An 11,927-nucleotide genomic window follows, 5' to 3' on the forward strand; every position below is an offset into this window, starting at 1 on the left:
CCCAGTGATTTGCCAGGAAAAAAGTGGAACAGGCCAAAAATATGAGCCAAATATCTGGACATTCTGTGAAAATCTGTACAGCTGAGAGGTATGCCTAAGTTACCCTTATATTTCCATGGTAGGTTTAAGCCCTTCCATTTTGCATACGAATAACCCAGAGGTGGTCAGAATAAGGATATGCTAGGACATTTACTTTTTGCCCATGTCCATGAAGGACAAAGGTTCTAAACCGGGGGAGGTTGCATTATCCAATCCATTTGTCCAGATTACATTTGAATAGCAGTAAGAGAAGTACTTTGCTTTATGTGGAGTGGAAAGCGGTTCAATTGCAGAGTTATTCTCTGTGATACATGCATATCCCTGCAACATTTCTTATTTAAGTTACAAAAGAGATTGAGATCTGTTGAATGGGTGGTCATGGTACAACTGGACTTGCAAATGTGTAATAGTTTTATAGGATAGGGTCTGTTGAGACTCTAAACATGAGGCAGAGGTTGCCTAGTAGTAATATATGATAATGAGAAGAGATGGTCTGCATAGATTTTCTGATGTAGACCCTTGATTTTATTTATTTATTTATTTTTTTTTTTGTGAGAAAGCATGGTGGTTACTCTGGTTGTAACAAGTGTTTGGACAAGTACATGCCGAAAAGAGCATTATATTCAATGACTGGCCTGTTGATAACTGTGTACAGTGGACTGATTACATTGCTGGAACTGGATGCCATACCTTTATAGATATAAGCTCCTTCATGAAATAGAACTTCCTTATAATAGTCAGTAAGAAGTGATCAAAAGACCAAGTCATTGTTGACATAAGTTCCTAAATCCCTGACTCTGGGATTAACTTTTCTGGGGTGTGTTGTCAATGTGAAAGTTAAAAGGGAAGTCATGCTTGCTGAAGGATATAATTATATTATTTCCTGACATTTACTTTTAGCCCATGATTTTGCTGTTTGGGAAATGTCCTCTTGCAGGATTTTGGTGTCCTCTGTGGAATTTATGATGGCATAGTCACCTGCAAATATGGGCAGCCATAAGCTCTTAATACTTGCTTTGACTTCTGAAAAGTAAATGTCAAAGAGTAGTGGGCAAAGCACTGAACCCTGGGATATACCACTAGTAAAAGTATTTTGAAGGAGTTACAGACACCCACCATCATTTCTTGGGATTGATTTGTGATCCAGTTTTCTACCTAATGACTTACATAGGGATTTACATTTAGCTGGGAAAGTTTATCTAAGATACCCAATGTGAGATGTGTGGAATCCCTTTGTGAGGTCAAGATATACAGTGTGTACTGATTCTCCCTCATCAATTGTTTTAGTAAAACAAGTTGACGAGGTTATGTAGGTCGGATCTGCCCTTGATGAATCCAAACTTGTGTGGGAAACTTTTTCATAGCCTTAAAGATGAGGCTGGTGAGTTTATGGATCTATACTTATCTGGATTTGATGACACCCCACCTTTGTGCAAGGGGGTAATAGTTGCTGTCTTCAGATCATCTGGCATGATACCTGTTTGGAGGCTGACATTAAATAACCTCTGCAGGGAGTGTGGTACATCCTGTTTCAGGCTAATCAGTAAGCAGCTTGGCATGTTATCTGGTCTCATAGAAATAGTGTTCTTGGCCTTGGATAACACCTTGAGGTCTTGTTCCTGGGAGATTTGAGAGGTGCGTGAAGATGAAAGTATGTAATCTGGGAATATTGGAGGGAAGTGAAGTTTGAACTAAATTTGTCTGCTAATAGATTGCCTATGTCCTTTGGGTCAGAGTACGTGATTTCCTTTACCATTAGATCTGATTGTTGGACAAAGCCAGATCATGGTCAAATGGGACCCTAGGCAGGGGAAGGCAGGGGAATGGACCAGCCCCCCCCCCCCAGTCATTCTGCTGTGCCATTACTTGTCTGTGTTACTGCTCAGAACTGTCAGCATGGGTTTACTTTATAACATCGAAATATTGAAATGTCGAATTTAAGTATCTCGAAGCTATAAATTCGAATGTTACAAATAGCGAACGTTCATAATTGTGAATTTCATATATCTCAAATATATGTCGAATTTGTGGTTATAAAGTTGCGCTACGTAATGTCCGGGTTTCTGTTTTGTTGGTGTACAGTGTCGTGTGTGGATGTAGGTGTTATGTCAGGTAAGTGAGTGTTTTGTAAGGTTTTTGAGTGGGAGTTAGAGTGTGTGAGGGATTGGAGAATGTGCGTGTGTGAGTGAGCTTTTGTGTTGTGTTTGTGCGATCTCGGAGTTAGTATATATAAGTAGGGGGGTGTGGGGGTGCAGGGTGTGTGAGTTGTGTATGTGCGTTGTTTTTTTGTTTATGTTGTGATGTGGGTGTTGTGTTGTATGTTTAGTGTAGTGTCTGCGGTGTTTTCGGTTATGTGGTTTCGCGGTTTTTGTTTGTCGGTGTTTTGTGGATTCGGTTTTATAGTCTCGAGATACTGAAATTTGATATTTCAGCATTTCAAGGTTATAAAGTGAATCCATCAGCATACATACTATTTTCTTCTTTACTTTTAAAATGAAGGCAGAGGTATGGATTTAATGTAAAACTTTTAACTTAAATATCCGTTGTTTCCCAGGTTAGTCCCGCTAAGCTAGGAGTCCCTTTTCAGGAGAATATTAAGGAATATTTTGTCAGGGCACAGGGGAACTTCTCTCTCTGCTCTTTTCAATACCTCAGGCAGATGTAAAACATTACACAACACCTGCTATTAATGTAGACATATGGGGATTCAGTTTAACATCGCATCCAAACAATGACACACTCATGTGTGCAGTATCAGCAATCCATCTACATTGTGTGGGAGTAGAACCCACAGCCTTCTGCACCAATGGGAAGTATGCTACCTGCTATGGTACTAATACTGCTTTTAAATTCTGGAGCACAAACACTGACGGCCATTTACTATCTAGTACAGCTGCACGTTGAAAACAGACAGCACGAGAAACATTAAACTTCACTTCCCTTGAAGGTCACATCCCTTGAAAATGCACTGAAACTTACATTCAACATTCATTGAAAATGCACCCTTGCAGTTTTAAAGATTTTTTTCCATTAAGTAGTGAAACAAAATGTGTGAACCAATAAGAGGCAAAATTACTCATTTTGGCCCGTTTCAATCAAATCTGATAGCTACCTGAGGAGTCTGGTAGTTGGTGTAGAGGATTCAGGCTCTTGTCTCCTGTAAAGAAGGTACAGGATTTGAGCTTGAGCAAGCTAATTAATCAACCTGCTTTACCTAATTAGGGCATTACACACACACACACACACACACACACACACACACACACACACACACACACACACACACACACACACCTGCTGATTGTGCCACAGCAAAGCAGCAGTTTCAAGTTCAGAATGAAAATGTTCATGGAAAAGTTCCACTGCATGAGAAATCAAATGACAGCCCCAAAAGGAAGTTCCAATGTAAGTTTACATCCCATGCATTTGCATGTGTGCATCATACTCAAGATGAACACACAGACAACAGATGCAGAGTGTGTTTATTAATTGTTTAAAAAATGTGTCAGGCCCCTTGCAGCAGCCCCCCTCCCGAGCCAGAGGGCTCTAGGCAACTGCCTAGGTCATCTAGTGGTGGATCTGGCTCTGTTACTGGGCATTTTGCTTTTAATGTTTTTAATATTACTAAAGAAGTCTTTGTGGTTATCCTTCACCTCGGTGGCTATTTTTACCTCAAATCTGGCTTTGGTTGACTTGATCTGGAATTCCTTTAAGTTTAGCAAGAGTGCAGTTGGTATTGTAAGAATGGATAAGACTGTAGTATACTGTAACTGGAAACAACTGAAATGAGACTGAAATGAAAGTCTTCATCTGTTAATTATCAAAACTTGTGCTGAACAGGTGCCAGTCTCTCCTTTATGGGCCAAGTCTTGTGTACTTTTCAGAATGAATTCTCCACACACTAAAGTTCATTTAATGAGGCTTTATTAGATGTTCACAATATCTGAATACTGTCTTCATTAACAATGCTGATAAACAATAACAGTCTGTAGAAATGCTAGGATGCTGTTTAGTAACAGTGCTGCTAAATATATCCAAAGTTACTGCCCATCATATTTTGATTGTCCTGAACATTGTAAACTGAAATAGTTTTTATTTGACCTGTCTTCTGTACTCAGGCTCAAGTGTCTGTATTGTAGCTTAATCTTCTCCGTAATGTCAGGTTGAATGAACTAACTGACTGACTTACCTCCATAACTGTATCTGATGTATATTTGAATAATACCAAAACCCTGTAATGCTTTACACACCTTCTTAGCCTTGGTTCTCAGGCCTTGTCTTGTATGTGCTTTATTTAACATTCCATTAAGGAACATTCTGTAGCTGGCAAGATTGTATCTTTCTCTTGAGAAAAGAACATTCTATATTTCTGTATTTTCTGCACATTTCATGCTTATCTTTCCTTTTCAGTAAACTGTCTTTCTCTGAAACAGAATGCATGCATGTTTTACCTTTTAGTCTGCATAATGCCTAATAACTACTTTAAAATGGAGGTCCCTAAACTAACAAGTATCTTATTTTCTTCTGAATGTGACAGATGTATCCATGCAGCTATTTACATGGGCATAGAATTTGGTGGTTAAGGATTCCACATAAGCAGTTGGGTCATTGAGATGGGAGTGGCATTTGAATTTAGCCAAGTCCTCATTCAGTTTTAGTAGATTGGACTTGGCATAATCTCTGTATACAAAGGTACTGGAAGATGCTTCCTGTTTCAATTTTAAGATGATTCTGACTTTTTTTTGTGCTCCAGTTTGGATGGGAAGAAAGTTAAAATTTGTGGTGACCAAAGATACTGGTAAGTTTCAAGTCCAGGATTTTATCGCTTCTGGTTGGGGTATGGACTAACTGGTCCAGAGAGTTTGTGCTGATGAAGTCCAGAAATGTGTAGGCATACATGGTTGAAGATACATAAATGCTCAGTTGATGGATGGGTAGTTTAAGTCTCCTATTATAATGGTGTTTGTTTCAATGCATAGGGTCTCATATTAGGCAGGAGGTATGGGCCAAGGGGGGAATAGAGGGGGTCCTGTAGTTAGCTATGGAATGATAAGGATTAAGTTGAATGTGGAGGAGTTCTGGGTCATTATCTTTCCTAAAGAGTCTGGAGGTGAATTTTTTTTTTAAGAATATGGAGACACAATTGCTTTTAGTACCTTCATCTAAGGTGGAGTGTCTGCATATGTAGTGAGCTTAAAAACCGCGCAGTCATAGAGGGCTCTCACTGCTCTTAAACCAGATCTCTGTGATGATGCATATATCAGTCTTTTCCAGCATAATGCATGCTTGCTGGAAGTGAAATTTTTTGTTGAGGCTCCTAGCCTTTTAGCAGCAATATCTGTACATTATGAGGATTCTGTTTTATTATGTTGAAAGCTTTAGAACACTGACATTTCCTAAATAAGGCACTATGGGTGGGAGGCCAGATAAAGATTTAACCATTATGGAAGCCTTGAGGGATAGTAACTGACCACCCCTGGAAAAGCAGTTAGGTCAGCATACAATTACATCACAGTCTGATATATTGCTTAATTCCTTACAACGACACCAGAAGCTAAGCCAGTTGTTAAAGTCAATAACCTTTTGCATGTACTGTGGCATCATTCATGGTGATGGTAGAATGCTGCTCAAGGCTAGGTTCATACCTGCCTCAGACACATTCCTACAGATCTATCATGTCAGAACCATTGCTCATTTGGTTCCTGATGCCACACCCTGGTCTGGTGCCCCTCAAATTGAGGAGGAAAAAAAGTTCTCCTCTCTGCTCTAGTGTTGGTTAGTCCTCCCTAGCCCTATCACTCATGTCCTGATGCCCTACATCCTCGTACTCCATGTGAAGAAAGAATTAAAAGACTGAAATTGAGACCTATGACTTCATGTAGAACAGGAGGAGGAATGAAGTGCTCTGCTAAAGGTAACAGTGGTGTGCAGACAACTTAAGGTATATAAAAATGACTGGGAAGAGAAATGACAGATAAGGAAGACTAGGGGAAGCTATACTGTGCAGTTGCAATAACTGAGCTATCTTAATAATATCAGTGCATATTTCTATGTATAATCATCAAAAAAGCTTGTGCATTTTGGATTTTCCTTAGAACTCTATCTGAATAAGTGAGCTTGTGTGGCTACTCTCTTCTCAGAGTAATTATTTACAGTTGTGACTTAATAGAATCGCTTTAGTGACAGAATCATGGATGTCCCAGTCTCTGCATTATGACACATTTAGAGAGAAGCGAACAGATAAAATCAAGAACATTTTTACATATATTTAAAAATATATGTTTTGTTGATAGATATTTGTATATCTGTGTATATATATATATATATATATATATATATATATATATATATATATATATATATATATAAATTGTGTGTGTGTGTGTGTGTGTGTGTGTGTGTGTGTGTGAGTGTGTGCGCATAGGACCATTGCGTATGATTAGACATTTATTATACTGAATGCCTGTAATGCCAGCAGAAGTGATCAAATAATGATATGACAGCATTACATTACAGCAGGGAGTAGAAATTTGCCCTTGCACTTGTGTGATCTCACAGTTGGTATTTTTAATTAAGAGTTGTTGTGGGGAGCACACCTCTAAAAAAACATATCAGTTTTTTTTTTTTTTTTTAATGTTGTGATTGTTAATCTTTTGGGATACATATTTTGTTATTCATTGTTTTAGTATTCTGATATTTTTAAAGTACTTCCAATCATATGCATATCTATATATAGATATATTCATATACAAATAGATATCTATCAATCTGTCTATGTAAATAGATAGATACAGATTTATCTGTAGTTATTTCTATACATAGAGAGATAAATATATATATATATATCTATATATATATATACATATATATATATATTTATATATATATATATATATATATATATATATATATATATATATATATATATATATATATATATATATATCTATAAGGGTCCCTGTCATTTTACTGTATTTTTATTTCTTTCAAACTCAAATGGCCAAACCCATTTCACTGAAAGCTCATTTCACTACAAATGCATTTCATAGAAAAGTGTAGGGTGTGTAGAAAGCATGCAATGGTGTCATTTTTATCAAAGGATTTATTAGATAAGTGAGTCAAACAGAGTATGTGCGGACTACGACAGTCAACATTGTCTTGTACCCCCCCCCCCCATCTGTAGATGTTTGTGTTTGCTCTCCATGACTGATTCACTGTGTGTGGTGTCTTTTTCTTTTCTCTACAGTTGTACTACCATGGAGTTAGTATATATAAATAAGGGTGCTGCAGGGGAGCTTTTCCCCCTGCAAATAAATAAATAAATGATTTTAGGATATATTTCTTGTGGTGAAGGTTTTCAATGAAATGAGGTGTCAGTAAAATGAGTTGCATTAGCATCTTGCTACAACCATGAAAATGCATACATACAGTTTAATCAATAATGTAAGACTTGAAATGAAGCATGCGATCACTCTAAATTATACCCATATTATGCTAATATTATACTATAAGATATATGAAAAATAAATATATATCTTAAAACACGTCACCTAGTTAACACCCAAAAAGCAAAAGGAAGTAATGTTTTGTATAACCATGCAAAATTGAATAAAAAGGTTAGAAGGTGTATCTAGCACCCTAGACAATAAATCTCACACATGAAGTATGCATTAACTGTACCTTTCCTCAGGTTTTGCCTGCTGTTTTAAGCCAACAGCTTATGTCCTTCACCATTGTATAGTTGTAACACTGCATGACAGACCTGATCTACAATCTCCCAACCACCACTTATTTCAGGGGATCAGGGATTATCTAGAGTTGCATTATGGCTTTTTCTCTGGCTATCAAAAATAACAAGCACAAGACTTGCTTAAAAGGCAACAGACTTACTCTTAAAAGGGGATCGGACCCCCTAACAGCCCTAGAATGCACTTCTGCAGATGTATTGCAGGTGCTACTTCTGCCCTCCTCCCAGTGTAATCATATTCACATGATAAAGATTTGCACAGAAATAAAACTACTTGTTGCTCACTGCCTGTACAAGTGCCACCATAACTCTTCTACTACGTTTTCCCTTTAAGAATGGAATCTGCACAAATATTAACAACTAGAATGCTGGATGGCAATGGTACTGTGTCCTGCACCAGCAGTCTCTTATGTATAAATACTGTTGAATTTTGACATCTGAAAGTATGAGGCCTTACAATAGTGACTAGTGTTTTCATTGTTGGAATTGTAGCATCACATAACATGTATACTGAAAATTGGTGCTATCATAAATGTTAAGCATTTTTTATGAAGGTTCATGGCATCAAACTGACTGTGCATCCTTAATGCTTTGCAAATAATTCTAACCAGTTATTTATAAGATATCTGAATCACAGATTATATATATATATATATATATATATACTAAATTTATTTTGTTTGTTTTCCAGGGTAGAGCACTGATCTCCATGGACCTTTTCAGAAACAGTGTTTAGATAAGTGATTTGCTTAGATTCACACAGTTAGATAATGGAGACTGTGGGAGTCAAACCTTGCACCACTGGGTCACAAGGAACAGTTCATTAACAACTCCTTAATCATCTAAGCCAAACTTCCAGACAGCTGTGTAATACAATTATAATACAGATTGTGTAATACAACTAAAATAATACAAAAATGAAAATGCAGAAGCCTAAACATCCCTCTCTGAACAATGTAGCACTGAAAATCCAAAAACTAAAACTGAAAATATGTAAACCATAATAGCTCAAGCAGGACAGGGGTGCATAAAGGTGCAAAAGAAACTGAAACTGCCTCTACCATAAACCTTGAAGCCCATAGTTGTTCGGATAATAAGCCTTCCTACTCTTCTAAGGTAATTTGTTATTCCCACTTAAAGCTGACACATCCTTAGAGATTTGAAGAATATATGGTTTAATTTTAACCTGGATACTGCACTGATCTCTAAGGCTGTGTGATACCCCCCACCCCAAAGTGAGAAGTGAAAAGCAAAAAAGATGAGGGAAACCCCACAAACACATATATACATTGCTAAGGAACAACCTACAAAAATAAGTTGCTGTACTGACTTTTTGCCTCAGAATTCTGATTTGGTGTTTTAGAGGACACTATACATCATGTGTTTTCAGATTTTATCTTTTTAACTAATAGTGTGTGTCAGGAACAGCGTAATATGTATATGTGTGTGTGTATGTGTGTGTGTGTGTGTGTGTGTGTGTGTGTGTGTGTGTGTGTGTGTGTGTGTGTTTGTACTGTACAGCAGTAAAATGGAATATTGTCATACTTCTAAATTTCTTTGTCAAGAATTATTGACAAAGCTAAATAAAGGGTTGAGGGACAAAGCCTAGAATCAGTAACAGCTTTTTGAAATATTACTCTAATTCACTTTAATGGGTTGGAGGAGAAAACCCAAAATCAGCAACAATTTTTAAATATTACTCTAATTTAGATAAAAAATAAATAAAACATTTTGCAACAAGGCACATTTTTTAACAATAAGTATGAAACTCTAATGTCTGGCATTATTGATTGTCTGCAGTCATCCATGATTTACCAGAAAAATCAAAAATTTTATGAGGACAAAAGTGAGACAAAATCAGAGATATTTTTCAAAATCAGGGACAGTTGCTTAATGGGAAGAACAGGGTTGCAAAATATGCATCTGTTTAGCATTTAAATAACTCTTAGTAAGCATTTATAAGCAGTTGAGTTACGAAGAGCTACATCTAAATTTTTATTGCACAGCATTCTGGGATTTGTAGTCATAGAAGCTATCTGCCTGTATACCAGCACAAATCATTCTGACATGGCCTGTAAATATCTAGCAAGAGGAAGTGTTTTTTATATAGAAACTATAAAGTTGAGCAGTTGTGTATAAATAGGAGTACTATTCTGCTTGCCATTGCCAACAGTGTGCTCAGATCTTGGATTCTGGCATCAGCCGAGTTAACCCATACATAAACATCAGTACAAGAGCTCCCTTCTTTGATTAAAGGAAGATGACAACTTTGTGATATCTCCACGGGGACCAAAGCTTGCAGTTAGAAATGAAGGAGGAATTCAGTAGTTACTAAGCAACCACTGTGATTGGCATATCCTACAATTCAGCACATGTTGAATGGGCAATTCTTGTTCTCATTACTGCTGCAGTGGCATTATAGACTGGCTCTCATGCAAAGGTATGAGAGCAGAATCTTATAAAATATCTTTGGCCTGTGTTGAAAAGCCACAGTTCTGCTTATCAGGAATGTTTATGCTTCTGAAGTAATCATCCTTTACTTTTATTTCTGAAGCACATTTCCTTTTCCTTTTATTATTTTACAGACATTATTGCAACAGAAAAGTAAGATCTCACTATTCTAATGTATGATAACAAACTGCAAACAAATCTCAGGAATTGCATTCTTCAGCTAGGACTCAAACTCACATCAGCCAGAATTTTATTCTGGTTGTCCTAAGCAGTTATGGGATGAAAACAGCTGAAACTTGGAGAGTCCATAACTTTTTGCTTTTTTACTTTCGTGTCCAGCATTGAATCCAGCTATCATCACATTACCCACAATGGTATTCTACAGTTATTTATATAGATATTCATACACACACACACACACACACACACACACACACACACATATATATATATATATATATATATATATATATATATATATATATATACATACATAGATAGATTTATACAACCATGGATTAACTTTTTTCAATAATGAACAAAATGAGAAAACAAAACAGCTCAGGTTCAATGAAAATCATAAAAATGTCAACAATTTACAAGGAGCAACCATGAACAAATGTGATTTCATTTTTCCCAACATCATCTGAAGCCTCCCAAAAATTATTCTTCCCCTAATACCTACAATGATTAATATAACAGGAGGAAACATTGCTCCTGAATGTCTCTGTCAATTCATTAAAAAACTTAGTTTGTGTCAAAGGATAGTCACAGTTTATTTACTAAAACTACAGCTTCACCCAGCAAGGCATGCCCTATTTCAGACAAGAGTCTGGTCTTCTGACAGTTTGGACTTCTGCAGCCTAGTATCTTGGAACTAGCATCTAATAGCATAAAACTTCTAATTGTCTTCCTCTCAACAGAATATGGAAGTATGCATATTTTAGGGTCGCGGCTAGATTCCCTCGGCTGAAGGGCCCTTGTTTACGTCACACCCGACGTCATGGGGCGGGGCTAGCAATTCCACCCTGCTTTGCTTTCGTTCACTCGCAGGCTAATACGGAGTTGCGAGAAAAGGTAAATCTATCGCTTATTTATATATATATAAATATAGGTACCATTACATTTTTTTGCATTATATTCATCGATTATTTTAATGTAAATAAGAAACGATTATCCTTTTCATCAAAATAAAATATGATTCGCGTATACGACAGAAAGTTGGAGTTGCGAGAAAAGTAAATGTTATGTATTTTATTTATCGAACCATTTCATCTAAATAAGATTAAATTCGTTGCTCCTTTTCATTTACTTCTCAACCTCTTAGAGCACGAAACAAAGCCATAAACTGGGACAAAGGCCCGAAAACAGGGTCAGTTTTTAAATATTACTCTCTCAAACTTAGAAAGTTAATAGAATAACAGGTTGGGCATTAGCATACATTTTCTGAAGGGTATAAAATCTGAAAATGCAAATGTCTGTCAAGAAATCTGGACAAAGCCATAAATAAAAGTGGGACAAAGGCGCCAAAATAGGGACACTTTTTCAAATATTACACCAGGTTGTGTGTAACAGGAATTGCGTAAACGTGCATTTCTGAAGGATGTGAAGTCTTAACCTCAAATGAATGCATTGTTTAGTGGCTTCATCCCAGTGATTTGCTAGAAAACTACACACTTATTATTAGAAT

This window comes from Protopterus annectens, chromosome 3.part1 (genome assembly GCF_019279795.1).
Source record: "Protopterus annectens isolate FY-2018-M chromosome 3.part1, PAN1.0, whole genome shotgun sequence".
Classification (NCBI taxonomy): domain Eukaryota; kingdom Metazoa; phylum Chordata; order Ceratodontiformes; family Protopteridae; genus Protopterus; species Protopterus annectens.